Source organism: Cryptomeria japonica, chromosome 1 (genome assembly GCF_030272615.1).
Source record: "Cryptomeria japonica chromosome 1, Sugi_1.0, whole genome shotgun sequence".
In the NCBI taxonomy this organism is placed as follows: Eukaryota; Viridiplantae; Streptophyta; class Pinopsida; order Cupressales; family Cupressaceae; genus Cryptomeria; species Cryptomeria japonica.
The window spans coordinates 47,291,737-47,313,948 of NC_081405.1; positions in this window are offsets into that span (position 1 = coordinate 47,291,737).

Consider the following 22,212-nt stretch of genomic DNA (forward strand, 5'->3'; position numbering starts at 1 on the left):
CAAATTCAATTTTGACATTGCTCTAAAGGACAACCCAGGTATTGCAGGAAGTGGAGGACTCATTATGGATAGTGAATGTAAAGCCCTTCGCATTACTAAGCTTTAGCCCTCCACTTTGGCATTAGGGGACTAGAGATAGAAGAACGCTCACTCCTTGTGATCAAAGGAATGCAAAAGAAGGGAGTGACCAGTAGGAGGTTATATAATATTAGAATAGTATCAATGCTAAGCACAGACATAACTTTTGCACATTGTTATGAATAGGCAAAGTTGGTAAACAAACCAGTGGAACTCCTCATCTCCAGAGGAACCCTTCAAAGCAATCGAATAATTTACTAACATCATTACAAAACTATCCAAAAGAAAACACTGGATTTCACTTATAAGATGAATAATTTCAATAATTTGAGCGAACAACCATCTATGAGTTCATCGCCTTCATTCTTCATCATTTTGATGTCTTTCGTACATTGGAAGGTAATTATTGACCACCATACCTCAATCTTGACCTATGCTACCATAAAACCCTACAACCTAGTCATGTTTACAATTGAGGTCTTGGTGACTTGATCACTTAATATAGCTTAATCATCCAGGTCTCATCTAACTCCAACTCCAACACTTAAGCAAATCAACCCTAGCAACCAAGTACTTTGGGAAATATCTTCCAACTTGACAACATGGGTAATGATGGAGGAATGGAAGGTGAGACCTATAGAGGTGAGAGAGAGAGAGAGGGTGAGAGGAAGAGATAATGACCTGGAGAGGGTAGAGAAAGAGAAGTAGAGAGGGAGAGAAGAAGAGAGGGATGGAGAAAGAGACCTAGAGAGGGGAGAGAGAAGAGAGATAGTAGAGAGGGATAGAGAAGAGAGATAGAAGAGAGATACCAATGTCAATCTTTTTCTATAAATTTTTTTTTTTTGAAAAATTGGCCTACTGTCGGAATTCCAACATAAAAGGGTAAAAATTCTGACAAAGGACTGATGTCAAATGCATAGCATCCTCGTCGGAATTCTCTTGGAGGCCGTCGTAATTCTGACACAAAAGGGTTAAAATTACAATGGCCTCTAGGAGAGTTCCGATGAGGATGCTGTGCATCCGACAGCACTCCTCTGTTGGAATTTTTACCCTTTGATGTCAGAATTCTGATGGTAGGCCGAGATCACGACGGTATTCTTTCTAGGTATGAGAATCCATGGCAGCCATCGAAAAGGTTGGAGCTGATGTCAGAATTGCGATGACCACAAGGATAGTCGGAACTTCCAACAAAAAGTTTTCGACGACTTTTTTTGTTAGTAGTGCGATGAAATTGCGTCGGAATGCTAATGATTTGCCGTCAAAATTTTGACCCGAATGTACTAGTGTAAGATCAATGATGCCTTCTTAAATAACCTCCCAAATGTAGTACATATGTATTTCAATGTGTTTCATCCTCTGGTGACAAACTAGATTTCTTGAGATTTGTATAGCACTTTGATTATCACAAAAGATGATAGTAGGCTTCCTAACTAGAATACCAAACTCAATGAGAATATTCTAAAGACAAATAGCCTTAGTGGTGGCATTAAATACCCCTCGATACTCAGCCTCTTTTGATGAAAGAGAAATTGCATACTGCTTCTTACTCGACCAACAAATTGGACCCGAACCAAGTGAGAAGCAATACCTGGAATTGGACTTGTGATCTTGAGAATCACCTACCCAATCTGAATCTATATATCTCACCAAGTCAATATCCATGCATGTTGCATACTAAATTCCATAATTGTGAGTACCCTGAATGTAGTGGAGAATCTGCTTAGTTGCTTTCCAATGCAACTCATGTGGCTCCTACATGAATCTAGAGATCATTCCCACAACATATGAAATGTCAGGTCTTGTATGAGTCAAGTAGATGAGACTTCCAACACATTGTTAGTATAAAGTGCCATCAACCAAGGGTGAAGAGAACTTAGCCTCAAGTTTGACCCCTAACAAAAATGGAGTAGATCTAGGCCTACAATTAGCCATGCAAAATCTAGAGAGCATATCAAGTGCATAATTTGGTTGTCCAAGGAAGATACCTAAAGATGACTGAGTGATCTCAATCCCCAAGAATTAATGCAAAAGACCCAAGTCTAACATTAGAAATATATCATGTAGAGCATTTTTCACTGCCTTGATGGTGGATGAGTGACTCCCTCTTATCAACAAGTCATCAACATAAAGAACTAGAAATATGAGAGTATCATCCTGCTGCAAAATGTATACGTTAAGATCAAAATGGCACTGAGTGAAACCAACTGTCAGAAGGAATGAGTCCATCTTGGCATAAAAATCTCAAGGAGCTTGTTTAAGGCCATAGAGAGACTTTCGAAGTTGACACACAAGTGAAGGATCCTAAACAAACCCCTATGGTTGCTCCATGTAGATTTCCTCCTAAAGGTGACCATGAAGAAACACACTCTTTACATCCATCTTATGAACTTTCCAACGATGAGCTGAAGCTATAAAAAGGACAAGTCGAATGGAATTCATCTTAGCAACTAGAGAAAAATTCTCAGAGTAATTAACCCCTAGAACTTGGGGAAAACCTTTTTCTACCAAGCGAACCGTATACTTATCAACTAACCCATCTACTACTAATTGTGTTCGATAGATCCACTTGCATCAAACAAGTTTCCTTTACTTAAGAAGAGGAACTAAATCCATGTGTGATTCCTTTCCAAATAATTAAACTCTTCTTGTATTGCAACATCCCAATCGAGAACACCTGAAGCTTCTTGAAAAGACTATGGATTAGAAGCTGAAGCAATGAAGAGATGTGGAGCCTGCTGAAATTATGACCTTGTTCTTCTAGTATCTAATGGATCACCAATCCAATCTCATGCTAACTCAAAATTTTGTCGAGCCCAAAGAGGAACTGAATTTGGAGAGTCTAGGGGAGAATAATCAACCTTTGAATGATGACTATGAGAATAATGTAAATTCTCATCATCATTATCACCATCTAAAGTGGAGGAAGAAGACTCCTTATCAGGATTAGGAGGATTAAAATGCTCAGAAGAACTATCATCATGATGCAATGTCTCCAATGTGATAGTGGATGGAGAAGTGGTATGAGAAGAACTAGAAGAACTCTCCTCAAACTGAACACTCCTCTCAATTAACAACTCATGTGCAGAGGGATGGAGAAGTCTATACTCTTTGACATCATCTGGATACCCAACAAATATGCAAGGCTTTCTCTGTAGATATATACCCTTGTGTTTCTCTACTAGAATGTGGACCCATTCAAGAGAACCAGACACTCTGAAGTGCTTAACTGTAGGTTTTCGACTATTCCAAACCTGAAAAGGAGTTACCCTTTTCACATCTTTGTGAGGAACTCAGTTCTGGATGTAACATGCATAGTTGATGGCCTCTGCCTAATACTGAGGTGCCAAAGACTTGGAGTGAATCATACAATTTTCCATCTCCTTCAAAGACCTATTCTTGTGTTCTATGACACCATTCTGTTGAGGATAGTATGGAACTGTGTGCTATATGCTGATACCTTCTGAAGCACAAAACTATTCAAACTGATTATTAACATATTCACCCCCATTATCTGTACATAGAATCCTGATGAACTTCCCAAATTGTTTCTCTGCAAAAGCTTTGAAATCTAGAAAATTCTCAAATACCTCAAACTTTTGTTTGAGAAAGTAAACCCATGTATATCTGGAAAAGTCATCAATAAATGTCAAGACATATTTAGCTCTGTTGAAAGATGGTTGTGGAAATGGTCATGCCAAGTCACTATGTACCAACTCCAATAGTTGTGTATCTCTCCATGCTTTGCCTTTATCATGCTTCTCCTTAGGATGCTTACCAAGAATACATCCCTAGCAAACTCCATTAGAAAATTGAATAAAAGGAAACCCTAAAACCATGTCCTGCTGACTAAGTTGTTGCAAGTAGTGGTAGTTCAAGTGACCAAAATGTTGATGCCACAAACAACTCACCTCATCTGCATGATTGAGTAAAAATTTTGAAGGAGAGTTAGGAACAAAATGATAAAACTGATAATCTAGATTGATGATTTGATTTTCCCACAACAACACTAGACCCATTATGCATTTCACTAATTACCACTGTATCTTGTGTGAACTCAACTCACTTGCCAAAGCTAGTGAGAGTAATCTGATAAACAGATAGGATATTAGTTGATAAAGATGGAACACAAAGGACATCTTGAAATGCTCCTTCTCCCACATCAACAGACCCTCTCCCATGCACTTTAGCAGGAGTGTCTTCACCCATTAGTATGGTAGGCATGGAAAATGGCTCTAATGATGTGAAATCATCTTTTGAAGAGGAAATGTGGTGTGAATCACTCAAGTCAATTATCCAAGAATTGGGTTGTGAAGCAACAACAACTAGGTACTTACCCTTTCCTTTCCCCTTACTTTTATATGTGTCCTTAGAAGATCCTTTTGATGAACTTGGTTTGACTGAATCAGGAACCTTGATATTACTCTTTTTAAGAAGATGTGAAAGGCGATCAATTTGTTTCTTTAAACACTTATGTTCATCATGATCATGCCTCCTACAATAAGAACACTTGACCTTCTCCTTCTTAGGTTGTTCACCTTTTGATGAAGAGGTGTGATTATCTGCTTTTGAAGTAGCAGATTTTTTATCTTTCTTCTTCTCTCCTTGGTTCTCTTTTTTCTTATCTTGCTTACTAGACCCTTTTTGTTCTTTTGTGCCTTGATTCATAGCTAAGGGATGTGACTTAGAGGGTTTTATTGTACCAATTTGAACCAATTTGTCTTTCTTCCTAGTGAGTTCTGCAACATATTCATGTAAAGAAACAATTTTGAATGTAGTACCTAGGGCACAATTTGAAGCCTAAAATGTAGAAACAAACACTGAATAGTTAGGACCAAGCTTAGAAATAATACTCAAGATCAGTTGCTTATCATCTTTCTTAGTTCCACACCGTTCCAACTACAATCTTACAGACTTTAGTGAAGAAGTCTTGTATAGTATTGAAATTGGTTGGATTCAATCCTATGAGTTCATTCTCCAACTGATGACCTCTTAGCTCATCCTACTTACCAAAAATGTTTTCCAAAGTGGTCCACAATGCATTTGGTGTAGTGGTAGATTCAATGTGAAAAAGAAGGTCAAGAGAGACTAAAATACATAGAGTACCAAAAGCTTCATCACATTTAATTAAACCATTTAATCTTTTCTACATCATCTTGAGGTTAAGTTTCAAGTCCCATAGTAACACGATGATATCCATATCTTTTCAGATATTATCATCTTAGATTTTCATTCAAAGTAATTATATGGTGTTAAAAGTGGAACTATAGATGCATCCATGATAGCGGAAAAGAAGATTGCAAAGAATCAGGAAAAGTGCAAGAAAGAAGACACAAGAGACACCCCTCGTTTTCACTAGTCTCATAAATCACCCTCCCAAATATTAAGAGGTTGGCATTTTATAATTAGTGTGTTGCAAGGCTTTTTATCAGATTACAATGCTTTTAAGGCTCCAATAGCTTAAAAATAGAAATTTTTAATACAAATAATTTTGATACAAAATCTAAAAAAATTAACCTTATAGTTTCTCAATGCATCTCAATACCTTTCCAACAACTATTTGTTTTTGAAAAACAAAGTTGTGAGGTGAAAGATATGACCAATTGAAGAGAAAAAGAAGCATCTGATACAACCTGAAATATCTAACATAAAAGGGTAGAATTTTTCAATGAGACCTACAATAATGGAGATTTCTCATTTCCAGCATTTCATCAAGTATTCGTTTGCAAAAATCTGACACTCGAGGCAAAAGTTATGCAACTTTTAAGAAAGGTTGCTGAATTTATCTGCTAAAAAAAATGGCTTAGGCCCTGTTCAAGCTTGATTTCTGCAAAAAATATTAATTTTCTAGGAACACCATCAAAAACCCAAAAGTTTTTTGATGTTGGGATGAAAACCCAAAAATTGTTTTTATTGAAAAATAAACAGAAGTTGGAACACTAAAGCTGAAATTAAAACAACTCTAGTAAAAACATTTCACTCATTTTTTTTACTGTGTCCTCCAAACTCTAATTTTGGTGAGATAAAAGTCACTTTTGACTTTCTCGATCCTTATGGACACTCTATAAATGCTTATTAAGCTTCCAATATTGCCAAAAAGTTCCAATCACCCAAATCTTACAAGAACACATACATATAAAACCAAATTTAACTAGAAGCTATTTTCCTTTAAATTGTTCTGATTCTCCACATCACATGAGAATGCAAGAGAAGAGCATAATTGGTTTTAAGGAAATATTAGCTATCTAAAAGTATCAAATCTCTCAAATAAATTAGAAAAAACAATGAGCTATACCAAACAAAGCGACTCTGATACCATGTTAGATTCTGCAAGAAGCAAGAATCGAACCAGGATCTGATGTTCCTCATAGATCACATGCAACTCCAAACAACAGATCATCTAAGATCAAAATAATTGAATGAAGATAAATTTGATATGAGAGAAAAATAGAGACAGAGAAGAGAATTTGGAGAAGACTTTCACCAAGCAATCACTGAACTAGTGAAGGTGAGAGTATAATACTTATTATATATAAAAATTAAAAACATATACATCCAAGGGGTGCATTAACTCTTATTCTCCATAAAAGTGGGATTTTTTACCTTCTTGATAAATGGAAAAACATGTGGCATAACATCCTTACATGAAGACAGGAAAGGAGTTGAGAAAGTTGGCACATAAGGCTAAAACAGGATGAGGAACCCAACTACCTCATAACCCACTTAGGAAATGACAAAATAGTGGTTGTGAGAGGTGGCAGAACAAGACAAAAGAAGGTGTGTAACTCAACTACCCATGTGAGGTGGAGAGTTACACATGTGGATGAATTATTTCACCACGTGTCCTCATATAAACCACTCCTAATAACCTAAGCAAGCTTAAATAATATGTGTAGGAAAAATAAATACTCCCTAATATAAGCAAAATAAAAAAACCTACACTAACAGAGATCTTATGAGTTTCAGGTTGTTGTGAAGAGATTGTTTTGTGTTTGTTGTTGATGGATGTTGCCATCAATGATAAAGGGGGATATTATTGCAAATATGATGGTGATGATGTTGAGTGCTTATCATTAATGCCCCTGATTTTCTTGGTATTGGTGATCCGAAATATGTGTTCCTGGAATCTTTGGTGCTCCGGAAGATGTGTTGGTGACTCAAATATTTCTAGTTATTGGATATTGTGTTGATCGTTAGTATTCATGTGTATCTTGATTCCATTCTTATTTTTGTTGTTTTGGGTAATGGTGTTTGGGTCTAGATTAAGTCCAAATTTTGAGGATGTGTAGTGGCTTGTGGTGCAGTGTTTGTATCGTGTTTTGGGTCTGAAATTTGTAATGATTGTAACTTATTTATTTGACCGTTGATGTGTGCTATGGTATGGTTCACTTCCCATTCCTTCCCACCATTGAAATGATTAGCGTTGACTTATTTTAGATCTCTATCTTGGCCGACTTGGAAGATCATGCTTCCCAGAAGATAGTATATATATATATGAGGATGATATGATTACATTAGATATAGAAAAAGTGTGGCATTGTTTTAAAGACATGTGAGATTTAAAAGGAAAGATCTGACTATTGGTGATATGTGAGAGTGTGTTGGTATTGAGGCACCAGAAGTAGGCATTGTTTTGAAGACATGTGAGATTGGAAAGGAAAGATCTGATTGTTGGTGATATGTGAGAGTGTGTTGGTATTGAGGCACTAGAAGCAGGCCATTTTTGTAGATTGTGTTTCAGTGGTGGATTCTCTCTTTATTTCTCTCTTTCTTTGATAGTGAGCCTTTTTTGGGGAAGTGAGCCCACTTGCAATGAGCATTTTGTTAGTGAGCCACCCTTTATAAAAATCACCTTAATTGGTGTTTTATATTGAGAACTAACACTCTTAATGGTCTTTCCCTTCTTAGGTTTTCCATTTCATATATGGTGTTCATTGTGTGATCCGTTGTATGTTCCTATTTTCATGCTATATCTATGTTAATTAATTTTGTTGGTTTGGATCCAGATGTGGAAAGGATAAAAGAAATTATTTTAAGTAATCAACTGATTCACCCCCCCTCTTAGTTGCCTAGATATTCAACACTAAGGATGGTACATATTGAGTAATATTTAGGTTTCAATATGCACCCCTTTCACCAATCAAGAAACAATCAAAATTTTGTATCTAAATAGAACAAGGTTTCTAGTGGAGGAACTCCTAGGAACACCAATCTGTCTACAAGCATGGGTCGAGAACATTATCTAAGCTTCTCAAACCAACCCTATACCCCAATCTTGGTATCACCCAAGCTTCAATATTTCTTTAAACAAGATGATGATTGGATTGGGCTACAACTTTCACTCTCACCTCTTTATATATCTTTCTTAAGTAACATGGTTGAGGTCAAACTCTAGGGTGATGAGATCCCAAGGCAAACCTCCTACTAAAAAATAAAAAATGAAGGTATTGGGTGCTTCTCATTGTCATAACCCTCTTTTTGGACTTTGATATGACTTGCTACTACTACTACTACTACTACTACTACTACTACAATATTAATTTTATGAGTAATGTTAGAAAGAAAATATAAATTGAAATGATGTTGAAGTTTTAAGTGGTGACACACACATGAGGTCATGATTTATTTGAAAATTGCTTATTTTCTCAATATCCTAATTGGGCACATGGTGTAGGAGAAATAAGAAGATTCTATAAAAAAAAATTAATTCAAAATATTAAGGAATAAATATTATATTTAGCAAATATATGGCATGGGAGTTACAAAATTATTCTATAAAAAGAATAATTCTATTCATGGCAATTTTATGACAAAGGAGTTACAAAATGCATTTTTGGGGGAGAATTCAAATTTGAATTTTGAATGCATGGTCAAATGTAACCCCCACTATGACAACAATCATTTTTGCATGAAATTAATTTAGAAATTGTTTATTTTCTCAATATGCTATTTAGCACATGTTGTAGGAGGAAATGAGAAGGTTCTAGAAGAGAATTTCAAATTCAATTTTTGCATGTAACCCCCACTTTGACAATTAATCATTTTGCATGAAATTATTTTGGGAAAAGAATATGGAAATCAATTAATTTCTTTTGGAGTGGGAAAATGACTCTCTTTTCTATATGTTGAGTTCTAAATTTTTGAAAAAGGGAGTTCATTGTTTTTTGGATGATAATGTAGTCTTGAAATTCTTATGAATTTATTTTCAATACCATGTTAGTTGTAGGAGAAATTTTGTAGATGTGTTGTAGGATTTTGGAGAAGATAATTACCAAGCTTTAAGGAGGAATTGAAGGAGGTCAGCAAGGTTCTTCATTCAAATCCAGGTTCCCCTCTTGCACATTCATTGCTTGCTTTTTCTTTTCAAAGAAAATCTTCTTCTTGTCTCTTTCAAAATTTTGCACATAAGAAAGTTTATATTTTAATTTTATTTTTTTGAAAGAAATCTCTTTTATCCATTTCATATTTTTGCAAGGAAATCTTTTTTAGTTTTTGTTAATTGATTTAATCAAATACATTTAATAAATTGCTTTTCTATCAAAAAAAACAAAAATCTTCTTTTTTTATTCTGCATGTAGGAAATAAATTGGTTAATAGATTTCTTTAAAAATATGCATATACAAATTCGAATATTGTTTAATCTGAAATCTTTTCCTCAATCAACTTTCTTTATTTTACAAAAAATGAGATTTTTTTTAGAATGGAATATATATATTAGAATAACTTGAACAAAAATAAATCTATTACCAAAGTAATATAAAATCAGAAAAAAACAAAAATAGAAATATATTCATCTCTGTGTATGTTAGATAAATACCCATCTCTGTGGATTTTAAGAAAATATTCATGTGTGGATTTTAGGAAAACATTCATCTTTGTGCATTACAGGAAAAAAAAAAGAAAAAAGTTCGTCTTTGTAATTTTTAGAAACATATGAACATCTCTTTGGATTTTTAGGAAAAAAAATATATTATTCCCTATGCATGTATGAATTTAAAAAGAAAAAGGTAAATCTTGCCTTGATTAATAAATTAGTAAATTTCCCTTCAAATATATATTATATAAACATATATATCAAATTTATTTAAAATCATATTATATTTATGTTCTAAATTTGTTTGTAGATTTAAGTTTATTATTATATTATTAAAAGATTTTGAGTCAATAATTAAAAAAAAAAACATATATATATTTTGAGTTAGGAATTGTTTTATTAAAATTGAATTATACTTTAGAGTTTGTAATTAAATTTTATGTGTTTAATTTAAAATTAAAAATGTTTTAGAATATTGAAAGTTATTTTGAATGATTAAAATTAATAAGCTTATAGTTCTTTGAAATTTAATTATGCACTTGGTGATTAAAAAATCATTTAGGATTAGTTTATAATTATAGATTTTTAATAATTGAAAATTAATCAAAATTTAGTGATGGATTTATTTATTGAGGTCTATTTAATGAAAAATGGTTTTATTTATTGATATCTATTTAAAAGGGATTAATGAGACCTATTTATAATCTAACCTTATTGAAATTAATGTGTTTAAAATATCATTTCTAGTTTTAGGAATTAGATTATTAATATATTAAAGGAAAATTTAAGTGAAAAGGGTCTAACCCATATTAATGGATACCTTATTGGAGTTTTAATTATAGAAAATTAAGTTGCAAATTTGAACTCTTTTTAAATTCTAAAGAGTTAGTATCTCCTCAATGATGGGAAAAGAGTCCCTTGGGTTTTGAAAAGATAAATATTGAATAAGGCAAAAGGGTCAATTAACACTTGAGAATTTCAATAGATAATCGAGCATTAAGAGATCTATCATCTTGAATTAATCCTTCTTAGGATGTAGATATAATAGTTAAACCTCCTTATTAAACAAATTAGTTTGACTTAGGAAAAACAAAGCAAAGGAAAATATTATTGTGCCAATGATACACTTATTCCATAGTTTTGGATCTTTTCATCAAATAAATAAATCCTAATATTAAGTGTGTTCCCTCAAGAAATTCAATACATTTCAAATATTTAAGTTCTTTAATTATTGGATTTCAAAACTAACTTTTGTATATTTCCACTTGTACAAGTATCAAATGTTAAAGGAATTTACCTAACAAGTAGATGTGTTTAGATTCGTAGTAATCCTTTTAGGTATTTCAGCAATATGAGTTAATGTTAGACAAAATTTTGCCTCAATTCGAAAGGTTGATTGTTTGATTTGTTTCTTTATTAGATTCCAAGATATGAGCATATAAGGCATTGCAAATAGTCACTTCTTTTAATAGTTAAAATCATTTACCTTCTAGCTAAAAGAAACATAAGACTAGTAAAAAGGAAAAGTTACACTTAATAATACAAGTAATTAGTAAGGATAAATTTAATTAACATTAAAATTAGAGGTAAATTGCATAGTTAAATATTCATATGGTAATAGAATTAATTAGGATGCAAATAGAGTTTATTCAAAACCAAAATTGTTTTAGCAAATGAGTTTCAAGAAACGTATTCCGTGATCACTTAGAAAATTAAATAGCAACTCTAATTGAGGGTAATTTAAGGAGCAAACATTAGCTCCCTTCAAAGTATTTGAAATTGATAAAGTTATTATTTGTAGAATGTATCCAACGATAAAGTTAACGTTACTTCAAGTGGAAGGAGTAATTAGTTATCACTTTATAATCTTGCAAAGGTATTAGTTCAAAAGCAACTTGAAGTTTATTGATTAGAATTGTTTATTAGGAGACTTAGTATTATTTACTTGGTTAACTAGCAAGTGTTTACACTCTTGTCTAATCTTTTTTTCAAACAATTAGTAACTAAGAACAATGTGGTTAATTTGAAGCTTATTGTTGAATAGTTGTTTCCTTTTCCCTTCAACAAGTGAGTATTAATTCATTTCCAAAGTATAATTATTTGATAATTTAAATTCTATTTCAAGCAATTTAGTACCTTTCAAGTATTAGGATTCAAATTTAAAGTAGTGTTATCATTTGTAGATGAAATTTGTATTACTTCATATGGAAGAATTAGTTGGGATTATTGTTAAGTAATTTTCACTTCAAATAAGTAGGTGTTAAAATTCATTTCCAAATTCTTGCTATTCAATCATTTAATTTTCTTTCAAGCAAATCGGTACTAGGATTCATACTTATTGTGTAATGGTTTATCCAAAACAATTATATCTTCCAAGTGACTCAAATCAATTTCATAAGTTATCTTTGAAAGAATCATTGTTTCGAAGCAATTAGTAATTTCATGTATTTAGTTCAAGTTTTCAAATTTTTAATTATCATAACTTTCCTTTGGAGAAAATACTATTCCAAGTAGTTGATTTGTTTATGTTCCTTTCAATTATGTAAAATTCATACTTTAGTTTTTTCAAGCGATAATTCCTTGTATATAATAGTTTCTTTTTCATAATTATATTGGTATATTGCTTCATTTAAGATTCATGAATTCAAGGTTAAATTCCTAGCTAGATAACTAAACAAGAGGAGTTGAAACTAAAAATTAGCAGTGTTCGGTATCTATGGTGCCTCTGGGTCACACTTACGGGTAATGTCATCATGTTGAACTACTACACTTAACGCCTAATAAAGCTACAATAATGGCATCTATGGCATCATCCCTCTAAATCGCCGGGGAGAAATAAGGATCATTTGGAAGTTAAAATCCAAGGGGTGGATAATCTCCCTTGGATCGATAATCTAAAAAGATTAATTTTTAATGAATTTACATCCGATCAATTGAACTTTAGATAACCCCATTAAGGTGTGGATGTGTGTGAAGATCTTATAAATTTATTTTATCTTGATGATTTCAATAGATATTAATGGATTAAGGGTGATGTATTCAATAGGAAATAGGACTTAGTTGTTTAGGCCACAAGAAAAAGACCATCTTGAGCCTTTTTTCTATAGAGCTACCATCGTGGGTAGCAACAGCAGAGAAACTGTCTAGGACATTGACCCTATAAAGGGTTGCGTACCCACCAAATAGTTTACATTAAACCATAGTTATAAACCAGAACTACATACTTTATGCCTTGATCCCGTGCCAAAATGGGTATGTAGGCAGTCTAGGGATGGAGTTGTCCCTTGTACTCAGGCATTCGGGGATGGGGATTAGGATTTGATTATGGGAGTAGTTGGTTCTTGAAGCTCCTTGGTATTTTAATCAAATGATGAAAATAATAATTGAAAGGTTAAAATTAATTCAATGCATACTCAGAAGCAATCCCGTATGGATTTGCTTGACTTCCTGAGGCTTTAGGCCAAATTCTGAGGCAGAACTCAAGCTTGTTTATGTAATTATTTTTATACTCCTAAGGACGGCGACCTCGGTGCACTCCTAGTAGGGGAGTGTAGTCTTTAGAGAGTGGCTCAGGACCCAGATGGTCTCGATGAGTCTAAAGTCTCTAGCTAGAGCATATCCTATTCTTATGAATAGATACCTACCCCGTTTGGGTAGATGCCTATCCTGGATTGGATAGATGAAACCTCTTGTCCCGTATGGACAGATGCCTAACCCATATGGTTAGATACCTAACCCATATGGTTAGATACCTAGTCCCGTATGGACAGATGCCTAACCCGTATGGTTAGATGCCCATCCCCGTTGGATGGATGCCTATCTCATTTGGATAGATGTACCTGAGTATGTGATTGAATAAAAAATAAATAAGAATAAGCAAGAATAAGAAATCAATGTTTTTATATATGAAAAAAAAAATTAGTTGAGTTTTTGGATTAAGTTAAGTGGGTTATTACACTCATACACCCAAGGTCACATGAGCATGTGAGGGGATAGGATACACACACTAACTTGGGTAACACAACAAACATGTAAGCACAAAAAATACTTCAAATAATTATTCATTAACTTTGGAAATTGAATTGTTTCCTACATTATAATAAATGCAACACTAAGTTTTAAAATTTAATCTTTTTTCATTTTTTTCTAGAAAAATATTTGTATTTTGCATGAATGATCTTCATCCCTATTTTCCAATGTGTTGTACAGATAGTAAGTACTATAAAATCCCTAGCCTATGAAGCTAGAAAATAGAAACCAAAATCTAGAAATGATTAAAAAATTTAAAATTTACCTCATTTCTCTTAACAATCAAATGCAACAATGATGCAAATGATTGAGGTGTCGAAAGAATAAATTGCATCACATAAACTAACAAATATGGCAAGAATACTAACCATTATAGTGAGGATACAAATAGTTGTGGTGTGCTTATCTACATATTATAACAATAAAAAATTAATCAAGTTCCAAGTAGAATATCAAAAATTAAGTTTTTAACAAAAAATCTAAATTCATTAATTTCCATTTACAATAGAAAACTGTGCAAATTGAATGGTTTTCCCTAATTAAATTTATTTACCACTTAGAATTTTGATAAATTCATTAACCCCCAACTAGATGTGTGATTAATTCTTTAACCATTTGCCACAAAAATTGAATTGTAAAATTATTTTGCTCCATTTTAATCCAATTAATTGCCTTAGTGCATGATCAATTTAGTTTGCAAATTAACTGGATTATTAAACTAGACAAATGTGTTGAAAATTAGATCAATTGCATTACAGATAATTAAGTCATTTGTGATCAGAAAATCATGTCACACGTATGATTGATTGTGTTATAGTTAACCTATTAACTTAAAACCATTTATAATTAGGCAATTGTGTTAGACAGAAATAATTGTGTTATTAAAAAATAGATGTATCAAAATTATATCAATTATGTTGCAAAACCTTCAATTGCATCACTAGAAACCTACAAAATCACAAAAACTCACATTTTCACTAGATTAGGGCATGTTTCACGTCCGGTTCACCAGAAATGTTGAATAGAAAATTGGAACATGTGCATTGAAACATATGGATAACCACAAAACCCTAGTTTCAAAGTTGAAACCTACTCAACAAATAGAGAAAACAAACTTGAAATACAATTAAACGAAATGCAAACCAAAACCGTCTTGCCTCCAATTTGCCAAGCCTCCATTTTTCTTCTTAATCCTCTCATATTGCTCTCAGATTTTATTATAAGTGTGCACAAAAGCATATTTGAAAGATCAAAAGATGATAATGATAAGATGATATCACAAATGTGGTTGGATTAAAAAATGGGAGGATGATTCAAATTTATAGAAGATTTTGGGGTGCCTGGGGATTGAATAAAGGGTCAGGATTAATTCAAATTTCAAGAGATCAATGGTCATGATTGCATGAGAGGATAAGTTAAGTGGAGAGGGAGGTGAGATAAATTACCAAGTGGTAGTGAGAAGTGAAGAGAGAGGAAGTGAGTGGGAAAGTGGAAGAGTTAAGTGAGAAGGAAAAGTAGGTAAGTTGAGTGGAGAAATAGGAAAGTGGAGTGCCAAGTGGAGTGACAAATAAATAAAATAAAATTTATTTGTTCTCACCCACATGTGAGGATAATTAAATAAATATTAAATTATTAAATTATGAATATTTAGAAAATTAGGAAAGATTAAATAATTAATATAATTATTTAATAAATGAAGAATAATTAGCTTAGGTTAAAGAGACTAAATAATTAGGAAAATTATTTAATCGCCAAAGAAAGATTAATCTGAGTGATTAGACAATGAAGATTAGTTGATTAGGGTAAATGATGAATTAGAAGAAATTGTCATTAAAATAATTAAAACTTATTTAATTATGAGAAGATACAAGAATGACAGAAGCCCTAACTGAATAATAATATCATTCAATTAGTAAAGACGAATAATTTCTTAAAATCATTGTCACAAGTGAAGGATGATCTTCAATATCTATATTTATTAGTGGACAATATAATTTGTAATAAACTTGCACATCATGCGAGCAATAATAGCTGGATTAGAAGGTTAGTTAATTTATTTTGTTTATTTTCAAGTAATATTATGTAAATAATATAAAGAAGTGTCTTTCTACAATTTGTTTCATCATTGGTAATTCTCATATCTGCATATTGTTGGATTTTTTATTCATCAAGTATTTAGTGTTATCATTATCTTAATTTTTTATTCACATCTTAACGGAGTTTATTAGACCTGTCATTTCTATAAATATCAATTGAAATTTCTCATTATGTCTACCAATAGTTTAATTTCTTTAACAAATTTGTAAGCTTTGTAGTGCAATTGAGATTGGTCATTTCTATTAATGTTTTGATTATACAACTCTTCATTAGCATCAACCTAAATAAAATTGTCTAAGCAAATATTAACTCAAACTCTTTTTGTCTAGGACAATGTTTTGATTACCCAAATTTGTACCAACATCAGCCAAAACCCCTCATGTTTGGGCAAATATTCTGATTGTCCAATTGATCACTTAATTATTCACATCCAATCTATGGATTAAAATATCTACACACCAACAATAAATCATGAAGTTTGTGGATTCAACTATCCAGAAACCAACAACAAGCCACTAAGTTTGTGGATTCAACTATCCATAAACCAACAAACCACTACATGTCCCTTCTTGCTCTTGAAAGACTAATGATGAAAAGAAGTGCATCATGCAATGATCCCTAATTGAGAAGATAACTCAGTCTACTCCTACCTTCATTTCCTCCAACCTCCAATTCGACCTACTTTAATTCTTAGAGAAGATATGCATCTTTGTAGTATTTACGAAGAGATCCTTGATTACAAATTGCAAAATTACATCTTTCTCCCTAAGTTTTAGTAGGAGTTAAAGCATTGTATTTTTTTAACTTGTCATCAATAAGATTTATAGAGAATTGAATGCAACTCACTAGAATGTGTCCTTTTTTTTATCAGTGAAAGTGCAAGGATTTTTAGCTTGACCCTTTTTCTAGGTGAGGCCACAAAGGGGGGACCTCCTCCTTGGCATTGACACTCAACCACCTTGATTCTCCTCCTTAGCATTAACAATAGCCATCCTCCTCTTCTTCCTTCATCGTCACACCCTCCTCCTTCTTCCTCATTCATGGTTTCCTCCTCCTCTCCTTCTTCCTTCTCTTTCCATCCTCTGTGGGGTTTGAGCCTTCGTGGCACCATTAACAATGCTACTTTTTCACCATCATACCACAGGATCAACCCCAGAATGTGTCCTTTTTTATTGCAATAGAAGCATTTTAAATTATTCTTTCATGTTGAAAGAGTAGTCTTCTTCTTGACAAACAAAGTAGATTCCTTAATAATTGAGTGGTTTTTAGTAGCTCTTTTCTCTTCATGTTAAGTAAGATATAAAATTTTCTAAGCTTGAACTTGGATTCAATTTGTTTACATAGTTTTGTCAAAACATGGAGGCATATTATTTAATTAAATGGTTTTGGCCTCATCACGCCAATTTTACATTTGATTCCAACAAGTTGATTAGGAACAAAATGAAATTTACTAATATGTTGAGCCATATTGTCACCCTCTTTCATTTTTAAACCAAAGTCTTTGCTTCATTCTTATTTTAGCACTTGAAACATGTGAACCAAATAAATAATTAATACCTTCCCATATTTGGTTTGAGGTTTTTGTCAAATCAATATGATGTAAATACACATTAGATAGCCCAAGACCAATCATTGTTGTAGCTCTACAATCTTTTGCTACCTATTTTAATGCTTCATCTACATCTTATGGTTTTTGCATTGTTCCATTAACAATATCTCAAAGATCTTTTTCTATTAAAATCATTTCCACTTTAACTTACGATGTATAAAATTCACAACCCTCAAAATTTGGAATAATATATGGTTTCTTCATTTTTTATAAAAGCAATCTAAATATTTATCTCTATTTTTATTTAAAAGAAATTAATATTAAGTTTCCTATTATAGGGCAACAAAGAGGCCATTAGCACATATACCTTGATAATGCTCTAGTCTGAAAAAATTATCTCATATATTTAGTATGGGAATGATCTCACTAATGCTTAATGTTGTAGGATGAAAATGGATTAGGAAAGATGCTCTTTTATAGGATTCCCAAGGTATTTCATAAATTAAGCCGGCATCCAACATTCATATTCGAGTATCAAGATGAGATATAAAATGACAAGAATTGATGCACTAACATTGGTTGATTTTTGGCCTTTTTAAAGTGGACTATGGTGCTAGTCCACCCATAAAAGGGTGAAACAAAGGCAGATGCAAGGTACACAAGTGTAGGGAATAGTATATAGTCACCAAATGGGCATATGACAATAGCTTAGTACTATCAAGGCCAAAAATAGCCTAAAAATGAGCTATAATAGGGAACACTAAAGCAAGGGCCCAAAAAGGAGTGTGAAAAAGTAAAGGTTACAATTAATGACACTACAACTGAACACATCCTTGGTTAATATTGAAGATTGTAATTGTTGGTAAAATGGTGTCTCAACCTTGCATTTACATAAGGTTACTATTTATAGTAAGTTTTTGTTTGAGCACAAAATGGTGCAAAATTTAAGCTTTGGATTGGCTAGATAATCATGCCAATAAAATTTCATCACAACTAGTTTTGAAGATATTAAAGTTTCCATTTTGGAAGGTGTGATGAAAGGTTTACGTTTAATTTTGAGGACTTTAGACCCTCTAAAATGCCCAAAAAAGTGGGAATAACTAGCAGAGTTGGTTATGAGGTGATAGAGCACTTCATGAGCTTCTGGCGCTTCAAATGGTTCGTCAATTGGACAATCGGTTCACAAGTTATGGCCTTTGGAAGTTTGGACTCTTGAAATAGGAAATATAAAATGCATCAGACACATAAATGAGCTGTATCATAAGCCTGCAACCAAAGAATAGTTCCTACAGTAATTCACCAGCCAAGAAAAAACATCAGTTCCTATAGCATTTGAAAGAGTTCCTGCAACAACTAGAGAAGACATTAAGTGCGCAGTTCCTGCAACTTCTACAGGGAACGTTCTTAACATTCAATAAATTCTTCAAGCACACTTTCATAAAAATATTTCAATGTCTTATGGAAATATTACTCTTCGATAATAATTTATTATGTCCACGTCATCCCATTCCATCTCTCTATCTATCACTTCATTCATGTCACATCATCTCATTTCACCCCTTTTTTTTATCCAATCATTTCATGCAACATTTATTGGTATGACTGCAGGTATGTACATTGTTTATTTTTTATTAATTATGCATTTATTATTTTGCCATTATTATTACCTATTTTAAATTTGCGTACCCTTCCCTTTGTCCTTTCCGCATGTGTGGACACGTGCCATCATAAGTTGGGGGGTCTTTTATGGTTAGATTTTCCAAGTGGAGTAATTATCCATCCTTGTCAGTAATCTGCTTTGATTTTCTAACACCATTTTGGAATAAGACATTCTTTGCCATGAGTGATTAGTTCATCTTGCCGCCAAAATCATTGAAAGAAACTGGAAGTAAGTAAGGTATTTTAGAGCAAAATATTTTCAGCTCTGCAGGTTATTTCAGTTCCCCATTCTCTATTGTGGAAATTATTTTGAGAGCCGAAATAGACATGGGTGGAGATCTTATCTGCCATGAACTTGTAGTTTATGACATGTTGCTCCAGGATGTGTTGTGTGAGCATTATTTTCATATGCATGGGTGGATTGATTATTTTCTAAAAATAATAGATTACAATGAAAAAATTGCTTTGAATTCATGTGTACATTCAATGAAGGAGAGGCCTCTGTCAAGGGATTGAGAGTTATTTCCATAGAGCAACAAATAGCTAAAGTAATTGGGTTGCTACAAGAAGGGGAGTTGTTTCCTGAATCTGAGGATGCAAGAAGCGCTAGGGCATAATTTACACACCCAGCAGATGGACCCCTAAGGATGGACAAATAGGGAACTCGACGGATATCTCTTCCACTGGAATGGCCCCAGGTGGCATTGTATGTGATCAAATACATTAACTACGATGGAAGGTACTCAAAATTGCATTTGGTACATTTTAAACTACTTAGTCATTTACGGCATGGCTAAAGGGTAAGTGTGCCCAATTTTCTATATCACCTTGTTTCCATAAGTGTGAAAGAAATACAAAAGGGAGGAAATCATTCTGTCAGTCACCATGGCCTGATAAAATTGTTAGTAGAACATTCTCTTAGGGATGTTTCTCAAATTGCATGGGGGGTATTCAAAGATATACTTCAATTTAGGGAGGAAAATGCTCCTGTTGCAAAAGAATTAGCAGCCCAAGAAGAGGATATCAGAGAACCCTCATCCCCTAGGGTTTTGGTAGAGGATGAACCTCCTATTGTGAATGAAGCTTTGACTATTACAGAAGAAATGGTGATGGAAACAAATATTGAGCAGCCCTCCACTCATCAAAGTGGAGTGGCATCTTCTAAAGGAAAAGGGAAAGAAGTAGAGGCAATTGACACAGAGGGAGAAACCATAGTACAACCTCAAGCAGTGTAGGTTTCTCCTACAACCAAGAAGCATAGGCTAAAAGAAAGTTCTCCTGCAGCAACGCCTCTTTCAAGAACTGTTCCTACAACCACTTCGAAAATGTATGCAAGAACTTGACAGAGTAAGAAGAAAGTTCAAATAATAGGGGAAGCAGTGGAAATCATTTCAGTAGAAACATCAGAAGAAGGGCATGCGAGTCAAACAAAGATTAAATCACAGGAAGGACATGGTGCTGATAGACTTTCAAATCTGGCACAAGTAGCAGAACAATTTGGAGAGCCTGTTGAAGAAATCTCATGCCCTCAGGTAATAGCTAATAAACCACATTCATCTCTCACTAGTTTGTCTATTGCACTTACATTTTAAATAGGAAGTGGGAGATAAAGAGGGCTAGGTTAGATGGGATTATTGATAAACAACAGAAATAAATTGAAAAGATGGATAATCAGATTGAGGAATTAAAAGCTAAAGTTGACACAATTGCCAGTATGGTTCTTGAGCTAATACAATGTAGGGCTCCTCCACGGGTTTATGCTTTGCATCTAAAAGAGCAGTATTTAAGTTTTAAGCTAAACCGCATTGTTAGAAACCTTAGTCCTTCTTTAGATACCCTAGAAGAATTTTATAGTGTTTATCAAACCTCTCCAACAACTGTTAAGAATTTGTTATGTGAATTTTATTTGCATAACTATGTTGTAACTTCTGAAAATGAATGGAATCCCTTGTTATACATCGGTGACATTCACATAAAAGCATTAATGTCATGGGTGCAAATGAGATCAGCATGGGAACTTAGGCCAAAACATATAGAAATTTGGAATTTGACTGTCCATTACCACTCAGAGTTGAAGCCAAGAATCTATGGCTTCTTTATAATGATTGGCAAAAATTGTTAGCAAGATCTAATGTAAGGAGACAGGTGTTACCAATAAGAGAGGAAACATACTAGGAATATGAACATTTGATTAAAAATGAAAATTTAGTTGCAATGGACTGTCTGGTTCAACATTGGAATAATCTTCTAGAGGACTTAAAATAGGGTGAACATCATTCACTGCCTAATTTTCATGCATCTATACAAAGAGCCCCTAAATACATCCATCTGGGTAGGGAGAAGAGCAATAAATGGCTACCCTTGATATTTCAGCCACCTATCCTTATGTGGCCATTATTGGGATGCAGGGTTGCAGATAAGCCATATGAGGAGGCCACCAAAGAAGCCAGATGGGCCAGACTAGAAAAAATGAAGGGATTTTTTGGAATTTGGCTACAGGAGGGACAGGACAGGGAACTATTGGTGACTTGCGAGTAAGTGCCCGAATCAAAAAATTTCCTCTTGCTGGAGGATCAACAAGACACTAAGTTGGGGGGCATGATGAGCTGAGATATTAGCTCCTTTTATTCTTGAAACTCATAAGTGTTTACCATGTTTTAATTTGTATAATGTGATAGTAATGATGTATTAGAGTTTGACAATGTGCATTATAGATGTTAACTAAACTCATTAAATCTTGTTTTGTCTTGACCAATTATTCCTGTTGCCATACCAATTATTCATGTTGCCATGTGGATTATCATAGGTGATATCATGTGTAAAATATTTAAGTGTTTTGATTAATTAAAATAGATATATGCATATTATTGTATGTTCTATCTTTTTAATTGCAGGAATAAATAAGATGTTGTTGTGGTGGTTTTTCCGTCATGTCAGTAAGGCAGTTGGAGATATTCAAGGGGTGGTTAAAAGTTAAAATCAGCAAAGA